Source organism: Somniosus microcephalus, chromosome 17, assembly GCF_052327205.1.
Source record: "Somniosus microcephalus isolate GS21.2 chromosome 17, FLI_Smic_1.0, whole genome shotgun sequence".
Taxonomy (NCBI): domain Eukaryota; kingdom Metazoa; phylum Chordata; class Chondrichthyes; order Squaliformes; family Somniosidae; genus Somniosus; species Somniosus microcephalus.
In genome coordinates, this window is record NC_141003.1 from 80,387,639 (window position 1) to 80,402,695 (window position 15,057).

Sequence of the window (15,057 nt, forward strand, 5' to 3'; positions counted from 1 at the left end):
CATGTGATGAACGGCATGACGTCATCGCGTTTACCCGCGCTGTTAAAGTAATCACGCTCTGTACAAGTAAACAGTATAAATACAGATACAGACTCAGGCTGTAGCTAACATGTTGTTAAAGGGAATTATATAAAAAACGATCTGAGTCCTTTAGTGGCTCCGCCACAATATCGCCGTTCCTTCATCATCGCTGGGTCAAAATCCTGGAACTCCCTCCCCAACAGCACTGTGGGAGTACCTTCACCACACAGACTACAGTGGTTCAAGAAGGTGGCTCACTACCACCTTTTCAAGGGCAACTAGGGATGGGCAATAAATGCCGGCCTTGCCAGCGACGCCCACGTCCCAGGAACGAATAAAAGAAAAATCACAATATAAGATGAAGAGAACCAAAATAATTTTCAGCTGGATTGCCACACCCAGTTCTACAACCTGCTCCCTCCATTTTAGAGAGAAAGGGGTCGATTTTCATTGACCCGTGGAGTCGGGATTGGAGGCGTGCGGGGGGTTAAATTCCTGAATTCGGGGGTCCCGACACCATCCCGCCCCCAACCCGCCTCCATGTAAGTTTCAAAGGAGGCGGGTACCCGCCCCGCACTGGGACCCGCCTACTCGAGGCGGGAAGGGATTACTGACAATTAACTGCCTGTTAACAGGTAGTTAACAGGCAGTTTTTAGCCTAATCCCTATTTTAAAGCTCGAAGTGTGGGATTCCCGATGGCTCCAAACCACGCCAAGTTAGAGGAGTCGGGCCGTCGGGTTGAAGGAATTGGAGGGGTCGAGATGTGAGTGATGGGTGCATGAGTGCAAAGGTAAGTGTGTTTGGTGTGTCTAAAGTGTGTAAAGAAGTTTAAATTACCTGTACTTACCTTTTCAGCCTTCCTTCTTCAAGGTTTCGGGAGTCCATCATCTAACCGGCACAGAAAGCAGAATGGCTGTGAACTGTCAAAAGTGACAGCCTGCAGCTTTCTGTGCCGGTGAGATTTCTAACTGAGTCTGTGTAGAAGGACTCAGGTTAGAAGTAAGACTGTCAGTGTTTGACAGCTTCAAACAGCTGTGAAACACTGATGTTTCATCTGTCAAAACCTCTTGACAGATGAACTTTCAGTCTGTGACATCACCTGTTGCCGGGTGGCCCTTAATTGGCCTGCTGAGCCCGCTGGGCGGGCTCAATGAGGCCAATCAAGTTAAAATTGCATGGATTGGCCGCATCTCGATGGAGGCGGGACTACAACCCTGAAAGTTGTAGTCCCGCCTCCTTCCCAACTTCTGAATGAAAATCACCCCCAAAGAACTTGCATTTATATAGCACCTTGCACAACCTCTGGAGGTCCCAAACGCTTTACAGCCAAATATTTTTGAATAATAAACATTGTTGGAATGTAGGGAAACATAGCTGCAAATTTGCCCACAGTAAGGTCCCAAAAACAGCAATGAGCTCATCAGTTTTAGTTACGTTGTTTGAGGGATAAATTTTGTCTGGCTCACCTCTGCTGCTCTTTTTCAAATAGTGCTGTGGGATCTTTTACATCCACCTGAGAGAGCAGGTTTAATATTACACCTGAAAGACAGCACCTCTGACAGTGCAGCACTCCCTCAATACTGTATTGAAATATCAACCTAAAATGTGTCCATAATCCTGAAGTGGGGTTTGAACCCACAATCTTCAGATTCCTGAGGTAAGTGTGTTAACCACTGAGCCAAGGCTGCCACCAGCGAACAAAGACCCACCCCTCTCCCTGCACAAAATATAAAGAGAGTATTGACTTAAGAAAACTACTAGGCACTTGGTCTAAGCGTTAAACAAAGCTTTAATCAACTGTTTTACAACATGGAGGTCTAGTTGTGTCCTTCATTAGTTCCTGTTAAGAATGTCCTGCGCAAGCTGGGCCCGTGCCCGAGTATTTATACTCTCCCTGGACAGCGCCATCCGTAGGCCGCTCAGTATTATTTCATAAGTCTTTCTTTCATGAATGACTGATTCATGTCAAGTATTAAAATTACAATTGCTCATTTTTAATATAATAAAACAATTACTCATTTGTTAAGTTCCAAAATATCTCCCCCAACCTCCAGAACATTTGCAATTTCACTCTGAGAGCCATAGAAATAGTGCCTTTCTAAGATTAGGGCTAAGGCACAACACTGGGTTAGCATAAAGAAAGATTTGATCTACAGTTAACCTCTCCTATACCTGGCTTCAGAACCTCTGCTTTTGACACCAGGTGTCCCAGTTCACAAATTCTTGATAAATACAGAAACAATCTGGAAAACATTGAGCTTAACCAATGGCTTCCTAACCTACAAAGGGAACTGGGGGACCTTTGTTTTATTAAGACCTACAAACAAATAACCAGGACGTTGAAGAAACCCCAGCCAAGAGAGTGGCACCAACAAATGGATCAGTTGTACAGTACTTTCAAGTCTGCCTTGTAAAAATCATTGCCTAGACTATTAAATATTAATTGGCTACCAAAATACAATGAAGCAACTGTTAACTGGTTATCTGTAGGAATGACCTCAGTGGGCTGCTTAGCTTTAGTTCAATTCTAACTATGACACCCGTCACAGATCTGCACAGAAGCCATTTTCTCCGTTCCTCTAGCCTAATGAATATTGATTGGTATTTCTAATTGAAGTAGCAGCTCCAATTATCATAATGACAGAATCCTGCCTCAGGAAACTGCTTTGAAGTGATGATTAGAGTCATGACTATATGACGGCTGTGTTCCTGAGTGACTGTTTACGTCAGTTTGCAGATTATTTTTAGTTACACTGAGAAGTGATGTCAGGACTGGAAACGAGCCTGAGAAGCTAAAAGGAAACAACTGCTTAAAGGCCGAGTGACAAGTCTGAGATTTCATCACGAATGTGAAAGAAGAGCTGGAAAAGAGGAGCTGCTCAGAGTCTGACCAGAGGGTCAAAATGTTCCCTCACATCTCTGCCATTACCTCATCGAATACTGGCTTGCGCTGCACCCTGGCCTGTGCTTCATCTCCTAGCCCATTGGGTGCTGTATATCTCTAATGTTTCCTCTCCTTCCTCAGTTGTCTGATAGTGTGCCCCCTTAATTGAAATCAGTGAATCACATTAAATCTCTCACAATGACAAGCTGTACCCTATGGAGCAGCTGATTGCAAAATATTAAACTCACCTCACTCTACTGTATAGATCAATTCATATTTTAGTGCTAATATTTGCCCTGGATATTTCATCTCCTTCCTCTGATGTCTAGATTTGCCTTGATATGTTTGTGCATAAGCTACAGAAATTAATTTGTATGTTCGCTTACATCAGTTAGTACCACACCTTCGGAAGGATATATTGGCCTTGGAGGGAGTGCAGCCTAGGTTTCCCAGGATGATACCCGGACTCCAAGGATTGAGTTTCGAGGAGAGATTACGCTAATTAGGGTTGATTTCCCTAGAATTTAGAAGGTTAAGGGCTGATCTGATCAAAGTTTTCAAGATATTAGGGGGAACAGATAGGGTAGATAGAGAGAAACTATTTCCGCTGGTTGGGGAGTCTAAGACTAGGGGGCATAGTCTAAAAATTAGAGCCAGACCTTTCAGGTGTGAAATTAGGAAACACTTCTACACACAAAGGGTGGTAGAAGTTTGGAACTCTCTTCCGCAAATAGCAATTGATGCTAGATCAATTGTTCATTTTAAATCGGAGATTGATAGCTTTTTGTTAACCAAAAGTATTAAGGGATATGGGCCCAAAGGCGGGTATATGGGATTAGGTCACAGATCAGCCATGATCTCTCTGAATGGTGTAACAGGCTCGAGGGGCTGAATGGTCTACTCCTGTTCCTATGTTCCTATATACGTTCAGCTGTGAATCTGTGGGTTCAAGGCCCAATTAAGACTTGAGCTCATAACCCAGGCTGACATTCCAGTGCAGTGCTGAGTGCTGCATTGTCAGAGGACAAGACATTAAGCTGAGAACTAATCTGCCTGTTCTACTGGCTCAGATGAATGGTAAAGATCCCGTGGCACCATTCAAAGAAGGGTCAGGAGTTCTCTGGTGTCATTGCCAACATGCTAATGGTTTCCTTTTAAGTCCTTAATTGTTAATTGGTTGACTTCCTGTTATAATGGATGTTAATGCTGTTGATGATAGCATAGCAATAAACTTTAGCTACCCATCCAACTGGAGTGGACAACATTATGATAATCAATAAGGACAAATTTAGTTCTGTCTATTTTGGGTGGATGTAAAAGATCACGTGGCACTATTTCGAAGAAGAGCAGGGGAAGTCCCTTGGTTAACATTTATCCCTCAACCAACATCACCAAAGCAGATTATCTGGTCATTATCACATTGCTGTGCGCAAATTGGCTGTCACATTTCCTACATTACAGCAGTGGCTACATTTCAAGCACTTTGGGACGTCATGAGGTCATGAAAAGCGTTATATCTTTCTTTCTCTTTCTTTCTTTCATCGATTAACATGAAGTGAACTGTGAAATCATTCAAAACAATTCATATTTTTGTACAGTTCACTGTTGCCCCATTTTAAAATGAATTTCTTCCACTTCTTTAAGCTTGTCCTTGCCATACGACAAGAAATTGTCAGATAAAGAAGACCCTTCGATCTCAATCTTCTGGAATACCAACCTTGCCACCTTCCCATTGCTGTTTTTAATGTTCAACTGATGCGGGAGATAAGAATATGGTTCAGCATCTCATCCAAACCTCAAGAATACAGCACCCCATCAGTGCAACACTGGCGAGTAAGCCTAGAATATGCATTCAAGTTCATGAACTGAGCTCATGCTCTCCTGACTTATTAACTGGAGAGCTGTCAACTATGCCAAAGCGACTCTTACTCTTGTGGAGAAGTCAGACATGAATCCTGTCCCAGCTTTCTATTGGCTCTGAGGTATAACCAGATGTAAGACATTAGGGGATATTTTTTATGATTTTCCACTCCCAGTGTGGTGCTTCGAGCACTGGGAGTGAACTCTGGCAGTTCAGGGGCGAAGGTCATAGAAACATGGAAAAATAGGAGCAGGAGTCGGCCATTAGGCCCTTCGAGCCTGCTCCGCCATTTAATGAGATCATGGCTGATCCTCTATCTCAATACCATATTCCCGCTCTCTCCCCATACCCCTTGATGCCTTTTGTGTCTAGAAATCTATCTATCTCCTTCTTAAATATATTCAGTGACTTGGCCTCCACAGCCTTCTGTGGTAGAGAATTCCACAGGTTCACCACCCTCTTACTGAAGAAATTTCTCCTCTTCTCAGTCCAAAATGTCCTACCCCGTACCCTGAGACTGTGACCCTTCGTTCAAGACCCCACCCCCCCAGCCAGGGGAAACATCCTCCCTGCCTCCAGTCTGTCTAGCCCTGTCAGAATTTTATAAGTCAGCAGATCCTGCAGGACTTTCCGTCAAATCTGTCTTTAGTGCAACACCAAACTAGTGACTCTCCCTCAAATATGTCTTGCCCTTCATGTTTGGAAGCACCTCACCCTTCACCTTAAGCACCTGCCTCAGACAATCAGAGATCAAGAATTTGCCATGGGGAGTCTAGGTGAGATTGGCACTAAAGTTAACATTTTACAGCAGAAGTATGAGTAAACGTTGAACTCATCTTTACATGTTCTGATGAAAGTTCATCGGCTGAAACATTAACTCTGTTTTTCACACTCATACAGATGTTGCGGGGCATTTCCAGCATTTTCTGTTTTTATTTTATGTTAAAGTGTTTTATTTTCCTCACCGGCCTTTTTATTTTCCCCCACAACTGCAGCAGGTTTTAGTATGACTGGACGAAGAGGCAGGAACTGGTTCTGGATTTTCATTAGTCTGCTCCTTCAAAGTGATCAATAAACTTATCCAACCATCTTTTCTTTTTTTGGAAAATGGCTGAATCAGTTGCTTTCAATTTACATCTTCAGGTAGGTTAGCAGTGCATCTTTATACAACAGCGCTTGATCCTCGTGTGCCCTTTTCAATGGGCTAGGTCACAGTTTGGAACGTGTCATTCAGCTGTAGTGCCGATAAGTGACTGATCTGCCCACAGGACTGCGCTCTGAAGAGGTAGTTTGCATTCTTCATCTCATCAACACACCGATGCCCTGTGAAAACTATGTTAAAAAGACAAAGGTCGAAAAGCAATCTGTGGTGAAAGTTTTGAAAGTCACTGAACTAGTTCCCAGAGATATTTTGAAATGCCTAATTCTAAAATATTTGTATTTTAATTGTTCGTGGCATTTTTTAACTTGCTATGTTCGTGGTTGACACCTGTTTCCACTACCCCCCCCCCCCACCCACAGTGTAATTAAGACTGACAAAAAAAAACTTACCTGATAAGAATAATACGTGTGGCGTACCTTATCTAGGAAATAGCTTGCCATAGTATCTCGCCTCTGAGTTCGAAAGCTGTAGCTTCAAGCCCCACTTGAGTTTCTAATCTATGCTGACACTTCAGTGCAGTATTGAGGGAGTATCCTGTTGTCATTGGGCCAAGGGGGTAAGCTAAGTTGCTGACCACCTATTTACATAGATGTAAAAGATCCCATGGCACTATTTGAAAAAGAGCAGGGTAAGTGTCCCGATGTCTTAGCCACCATTCATCCCTCAAACAAAATCAGATATAGCAGATTCGCTGAAATTAGGATCGGGAGCTTGCCGCGCGTGCAAGCCCCCGATGTTCACTTACCCAGAGCGCTGACATTTTAATTCTGGCCCGCATTGCATTTCCTCTGACTGGTCCGCTTGAGGTCCTGCCGCGCTGTGCGTGCGTGACCCAGCGGCGTACTTAGTGCGATGAGCCGGCTGGGATCACGTGAGCACAGGGCAACCAATGGGAGGTTGCAAAAGTTCATTCATGAGTTTGAGTAAGAGCTGTCAAACTCATGAAAACTCCTGGCCCCAAAACACTACTTAAACCTGAAAGAAAATTTAAAAAAACATTGCACTACTTAAATGAACCATAAAGAACTCTGAAAAACTATTTTAAACAATAATTTTAAAATTTGAAAAAAAAAATTATATAAAAAAATCGGGGCTAAAACTAAACTTACCTTACTGTAAATTCTTTAAAAATAACAAACCTGTGGAAAAAAAAATTCTCAATTGCATTACCTGAAAAACTAAGTACTTACGTGTGGTTTTTCAATGTGTAAAGACCGGAGGCCTTTACACACGCGCAACTCTGGAAAAAAAAAGGAATTTCACTGCGCATGCGCCGCGCATTCTGCCTCTTAACCCCTTCGGTCAGAGGACAGGAAATGCCGGTTTTCTGCGCATGCACCGTGCATGCTGAAAACCGGCAATTCCTCCGGGCACACGCGTGAGTACCCCGTCCGTACTCACGCGTTGTGCCCGGAATTACTGGGCCAATCTCATTGTTCTTTGTGGGACCTTAATGTGTTCAAATTGACTGCTACATTGCCTACAAAACAACAGTGACTGTAAGTAATTCATTAGCTGTGAAGCGCTTTGGGATATCCTGAGCGCATGAAAGGTATGATATAAATGCACGTTCGTTCTTCTTTAACTTTAGTTCCTTTGATACTGACCTTATTTTCATTCAGATTCTGAGAGACGACATCCATAAACCAGCGTTTACACAGCAAGATACAGCTCTCGTATCCCAGTAGCCGACTCAGATCTAGTTTTACGTGGGTCCTTGAGTCTTTCATTAGGATGGGGGGATTGTCCTATGAGGAGAGATTGAGTAGACTAGGCCTATATCCTCCAGAGTTTAGAAGAATGAGAGGTGATCTCATTGAAATATACAAAATTCTTACAGGGCTTGACAGGGTAGATGCAGGGAGTATGTTTCCCCTGGCTGGGAAGTCTAGAACCAGGGGTCACAGTCTCAGAATAAGAGGTTGGCCATTTAGGACTGAGATGAGAAGAAATTTCATCACTCAGAGGGTGGTGAATCTTTGGAATTCTCTACCCCAGAGGGCTGTGGAGGCTCAGTCGTTGAGTATATTCAAGACAGAGATCGATAGATTTTTGAATATTAAGGGCATCAAGGGATATGGGGATAGTGCAGGAAAGTGGAGATGAGGTAGAAGATCAGCCAGGATCTCATTAAATGGCGGGGCAGGCTCGAAGGGCCAAATGGCCGACTTCTGCTCCTATTTCTTATGTTCTTATGTTCTTATAAGGGAGCCAGCTTTAGTTGTGTAAATGTTGAGAATAAGCCCATAGGCACTGGCCTCCCAGAGTTTAAATTAATATAAGTTAGAAACACACATTAAACTTAAAGTGTATGGCTATGATGCAGTCACCAATACAGAGACCTGGCTACAACCTGAGCATGACTGGGAGCTAAATATTCCAGGCTACAGGATCTTTATAGGACAGGGTGACTGGGAAAGGAGGGGGAGTAGCAATATTGACTGTTTTAAAAGAAGCCCAGAAAAAGAGGCATACAAAATGGCCACCATACCATGTGACCAGCTTATTGGGACACTTTAAAATGGTTCCTACGCAACCTCAGACAGATTTGTGGATTCAACCCACAGTAAGTTCTGGAAGCCGTTTCGGAGAGAACGAAACCAGACCCATAGGTATGCATATGGATTAGATGCAGATCTAGTCAAGATCGGCCTGGAGACAGAGGCCATCTAAATGTTGACCCAGACAAAAGGGGACAATCTCATATTCATTAGAACAGCACCCAGGACTAGATAACGAGATCAGCAGGCCATTAAAAACAATGGAGGTAATTCCAAACCAGAGATGGGCCTGTTACCAGCCGTTTAAGATATTTAAAAATATAATGGCTACCCCACTGCTCGCAGCCCACCAAAAATAAAACAAAGACTAACCTGATTTTGGGCGGGAAGTGAAGCCTCTGGAAGAAAGGTATATCTGGAGAGACTTTTCGGCAGTAGAGAAAAGCGAGTTGGAACGCAGACAGTTGCAAGCCTGCAGCTTGGGCTCAGACACACAGCTTGAATCCGGACACCCAGAAGAAGAAGCAGGCAATTGCAGGAGGAAGAAGGAAGCCAACATTGAGAAGGCCGTCTCGAAACCGGCGTTCCGCCCCGGGGAAGTACATCGGGAGATCATCGACCATCCCCGGGCCGTTGCCGGAACGAGAGGCCATCGACCCAGCTTGGGAGAAGAAACAAAAAAATAAAGGTCCCAAAAGAAGAAACCTTCCAGCCACCCCGGCTCGGGAGAAGAGAGAAAAGAAACCTGAAGAAGCGATGGGAACCAGCCCAAGGCTCCTCTAACCAGGGTCGAGCCGACAATCCTCGACCCCGCCGACATCCAGGCCCGCCGGTGTCCAGCCGCCCCCGACCCCCACCTCAGGAGAGAGGTGTGGCGCAGCTCGCAGGGGCTCCACGACCCACGTGGAGACGAAACGCCTGAAAGGACCAAACACAGACTCGATTTCAAAACCTTGCACTTCCTAGTGGGATTGGTGAGCATGTTTCTGGCCCTTCACAATCAGATCTAGATAGGTTTAATAAGGGGGTGGATTTAAGGGTACAATTAACATGAGTTGTTGTCCCTCGATGTTCCGTGTGTTTCCTTATTTCATGATGATCTTTGTAGAGTATAATATGCCTGTATTTGCCTTAGTTAGTACTGTGTCGTTATGATTTGTTTGTGTGTTTTTCCCTCCCATGTACTCCCTTATCTGCTTGCATTTGATTTGATATTTTTCCTTATGCAATAAAATTTCATTTTGTTTCATCAAACTTGGTCTACAAGAGCTTTCTCTACATTGTAGTTCCTGCGCCTAAGTCCAGAGTATAGAATCTAAGGGGCGAGTGGGTCGAACCACTCAAGGTTTTACTGTGCAAGAGAGAGCGGCCTCTAGAGAGAGAAACCTCAGGGAAACCTCTCGAGGAAAACCCCTCACAGGTGGGGGGGGGGATATAAATACAGAGATCAGGGAAGCATGTAGCAAATACAAAGTTGTTATAATGAGAGATTTTAATGTTCACATAGACTGGGAGAAATAGATCAGCTCAAGTAGTAAAGGCAATATATTTCTAGAAGTTATTCAGGACAGTTTTCTAGAATGACATGTGTTGGAGCTGACAATGGAACAGGTCATTCTGGATACAGCAATGAGTAACGAATCAGAATTAGTTCGCAATCTGATGGTTAAGTAACTATATTGGCCCAGAATGTGCAGTGGGTAATAACAGTGAACAAGCAGCGTTCGCTGTTATTACCCCTTTGAAACTGACCGCAACTTCAGGATGTAGTGCATGCGCATCCTAATGCGGAAATCCTGAAGTTGCGGTCAGTCATTCACTGCTCCGACACTGGCTGTGCTATGCCCACCACGCACCCCCCCCCCCACCTTGCCCCCACCCCCTTCCACCCCTCTCCCCCGCATAGTCGGCAATCAGCGTAATCAGGAAAACTGACAAAAACTTTGGCTGTTCTGTGGTAATATCGCGGTGTTAGATGTAACTAGGGTTTTAACTGCGTATTGACTGCTAAACAATCGTTATGGCCCTGAAAAACTCATGTTAATTTTGTGGAGTGTCAAATTTATTCATTTTAATAAAAGTTACAATTTTTAAGAAACTTTAAAAAATAAATCTTTGTTCATCTTTATTTCAGCTTTACCTTTTCCCCATGTGAGATCTCCAGTCTTTGCTTTGCTCTCTATAACATTTTTAAAAAGTTAGAATCAAAGGAGCGTACTCACTTCCTGTTTCTCGGTCTGTGAGAATTCTGCGTTCTGATTGGTTGCCTAGACAGCTTGTTGACGCCACAGGAACTCACGTTAGGGATTCCCCATTAACTTGCGCTGATTTCAACTGCACGTCGGGAAAGCCGAACTTCTCGCCGCTGGGATCGTGAGATCTTTGTGGGAAGCTTGCTTTGGGGCCAGGGGCGAATGCCTTTACTTCACCACTGACCGCAAATTACATGTCTATATGATTGAATTTTATATTAGGTTTGACAGAGAGAAGGGAGATTCACATACTAAGGATTTAACTTTAAGTAAGGCAAACTTCAAAGGGATGAGAAATGAATTGACTACAGTAAACTGGACTGAACAGTTAATGGACAAACCTATAGACAAACAGTGGAAGTATTCAAGGAAATATTTGGCAAGATACAAAACCAGTAGTTACCCCTAAAAGGCAAAAGCTTTGCTTGGGTACAGTAGCATAGTGGCTATGTTACTGGACTAGTAATCCAGAGATGTGAATTCATATCTCACATAGAAATATAGACATAGAAACATAGAAGATAGGAGCAGGAGTAGGCCATTCGGCCCCTTGAGCCTGTTCATCCATTTAATGAGATCATGGTTGACCATCCAAATTCAGTACCCTGTCCCTGCTTTCTCCCCATATCCCTTGATCCCTTTAGCATTAAAAAATATATCTAACTCCTTCTTGAATATATTTAATAAGTTGGCCTCAACTGCCGTCTGTGGTAGAGAATTCCACAGGTTACCACTCTCTGGGTGAAGAAATTCCTCCTCATCTCAGTCCTAAATGGCTTACCCCTTATCTTTAGACTGTGACCCCTGGTTCTGGACTTTCCCGCCATCGGGAACATCCTTCCTGCATCTAGTCTGTCTAGTCCTGTTAGAATTTTATAAGTTTCAATGAGATCCCCTCTCATTCTTCTGAACTCGAGCGAATATAAGCCTAATCGACCCAATCTCTCTTCATACATCATTCCTGTCATCCCAAGTATCAGTCTGGTGAATCTTCGCTGCACTCCCTCCTTGGCAAGAACATCCTTCCTCAGATAAGGCGACCAAAACTGCACACAATACTCAAGGTGTGGTCTCACCAAGGCCCTGTACAACTGCAGCAAGACATCCTTGCACCTGTACTCGAATCCTCTCGCTATGAAGGCCAACATACCATTTGCCTTCTTAACCGCCTGCTGCACCTGCATGCTTACCTTCAGCGACTGGTGCACAAGGACACCCAGGTCTCATTGCACTTCCCCTTCTCCCAATCTATTGCCATTCAGATAATAATCTGTCTTCCTGTTTTTGCCACCAAAGTGGATAACCTTGCATTTATCCACATTATACTGCATCTGCCATGCATCTGCCCAATCACCCAACCTGTCCAAATCATACTGGAGTTTCTCGGCATCCTCCTCACAGCACACACGCCCACCCAGCTTTGTGTCGTCTGCAAACTTGGAGATATTACATCTAGTTCCCTTGTCTAGGTCATTAATATATATTGTGAATAGCTGGGGTTCTAGCACCGATCCCTGCGGTACCCCACTAGTCACTGCCTGCCACTCGGAAAAAGACCCATTTATTCCAACTCTTTGCTTCCTGTCTGCCAACCAGTTCTCTATCCAAGTCAGTACCTTATCCCAATCCCATGTGCTTTAACTTTGCATGCCAATCACTTATGCGGGACCTTATCGAAAGCCTTCTGAAAGTCCAAATACACCACATCCACTGGTTCTCCCTTATCTATTCTACCAGTTACATCCTCAAAAAATTCCAGTAGATTAGTCAAGCATGATTTACCTTTTGTAAACCCATGTTGACTTTGTCCGATCCTGTCACTGTTTTCCAAGTGCTCTGCTATTACCTCTTTTATAATGGACTCTATCATTTTCCCCACTACCGATGTCAGGCTTACCAGTCTATAAATCCCTGTTTTCTCTCTACCACCTTTTTTAAATAGTGGGGTTACATTAGCTACCCTCCAATCCATGGGAACTATTCCAGAGTCTATAGAATTTTGGAAGATGACCTGCAATGCATCTATTATTTCTAGGGCCACTTCCTTAAGTACCCTAGGATGTAGATTATCAGGCCCTGGGGATTTATCAGCCTTCAATGCCGTCAATTTCCCTAACACCATTTCCCTACAAATACTGATTTCACCAAGGCAGCTGAGGAATTTAAATTCAGCTAATTAAATAAATCTGGAATAAAAAAGGCTAGTGTCAGTAATGCTGACCATGAAACTACTGGATTGTCGTAAATACCCATCTGGTTCACTAATGTCCTTTAGGGAAGGAAATCTGCTGGCCTTACCCAGTCGGGCCTATATGTGACCCCAGACCCACAGCAATGTGGTTGATGCTTAACTGCCTTCTGAAATGGCCCAGCAAGCCACCAAACTGTTATAAAGAAGTATACTGCAGCGCTTTAAATAGGCGGTTCACCACTACCTTCTCAACGACAATTAGGGATGGGTAATAAATGCTGGTGCTGCCAGCAGTGCCCATATCCCATGAATGAATAAAAAAAGTTAAGCAACTGTGGTCAACAAATGATATAAAAGATAATCTAGCTAAAAGAAAAAGCTTACACAAATGCAAGGAAAAGTGGAAAACCAGCAGACTGGGAGAGCTATAAAAAGCAATAAAGGGGCACAAAGAAAGTAAGAATAGGTGCAAAAAAGGATATTAAAAATTTGCAAGGGATATCAAAGCTAACAGCAAAAGTTTTGATAAATATATTTAGAAAAAGAGATTGGTAAAGGGGAATCTGGACCCATTAAAAACAGATGCAGGTGAGCCTATAATGAATAATAAGAAACTGGTAGACCTGCGAAATGCCTGCTTTGTAACAGTATTCACAGTGGAGGAAGAGGACAAAATGCTAGCAGTATAAGGGAACCAAAAAATAGGTTATGGGGAAGAACTTAGTTGATTTAATATAATGTTAAAAATGGTTTTTAAAATGGAGAAAATAATGGGACTTAAGATAAACAATCTCCAGGACCTGATGGTTTCCACCCCAGGGTATTGAAATAAATAGTTAAGGAAATTACAGATGCATCAGTTAGAATTTTTCAAAGTTCTCTAGATTTCGGAATTGTGCCATTGGATCGGAAAATTGCAATTTTTTAAAGAAGGGGTAGAGGGAGAAACCAGCTGACTACAGACCTATCAATTCAAAATCAACGGTGGGGAAGTTACTGGAATACACCATCAGAAACAGAGTGACTGGGCCCTGCATGAGAGTCAGCGTGGCTTTCATTAAGGGGTAGGTCATGTTTGACTGATCTAGTTGAATGTTTTGAGGTCACTAATGTGATGAGGTCACTAGCATTGAGTGTCTATGGATGTTGTCCATATAGACTTCCAGAAGGCATTTGATAAGGTTCCACACACAAGAGATTATTAGCAAAAAAGAGAGCACATGGAATTGGAAGTAAATTGTGACATGGGGCAGTAATTGGTTAGGAGGTAGGGGACAGAGAGTAGGGATGGCGTTCCCCAGTTTTTCACCATATATATTCGTGACATGGTTGAAGGAATAGAGAGTTGTATATTCAAGTTTGCAGCTGACACTTAGGAAGCACAGTAACTTGTGTAGATGGGATCAGAAAATTAGAAAGGGACATGGATAGACTAAATGGAGATACTTTTTACTTTGCGCGATCGTGCGACAGCGTAAAATGGGCGACAACAGATCGGCAGCCCGTTTTATATCTCTCTTTACATTGCTCTTTATAGATACAGAACAAGGTCTATCTTTCTTTATCAATAGGTTAATATAAAATGTCAGATTTTTGCAAATCACAGCGTGATCAGCATGCTCCATAAATGTCAAAATAAGTCTTGAAAAATAACAGCAACTACAGAAGGAAAATATTAACAGTCTGGTGAAAAAGGCCTTTGAATTATGCAAATGGGATGCCAGTGTGAGTGATTAATGTGCTTGTCTGAAATTCTTCTCTTTGTTATTTTAGCATTAACTCATTTATTTAAAACTGGTTAACACCTCCACTAAAATAGCAGATTTCAGATGAATGTATTAAGCATTTGTACACTAGTATCCCACAGTGAGATTTCAAGGCCGTGTCGAATAGTTTACAGCATCAGGGATCGTGAGGAAGGAGAAAGGAGATGCCTTTACCAATATGATAGGCGGCGCACGATGAGGACCTCGCATGCCATCTGCCATTTTGAACTCTTAACCACTGTTTTATGCCTGTAAAAATGGGCGCCATGCGATCCAATTTCCAGGCCGTTATTATTTGACCGAGATTGCGCATATTGACAGTTGAATTGAGCCAGAAGTTCTTGGTAAAGTTCACATTTGGTCCCAGCAGCACACAGCATTCCATGGTCGCTGTGCTGGGCAGGTGACAGTCTTCAAA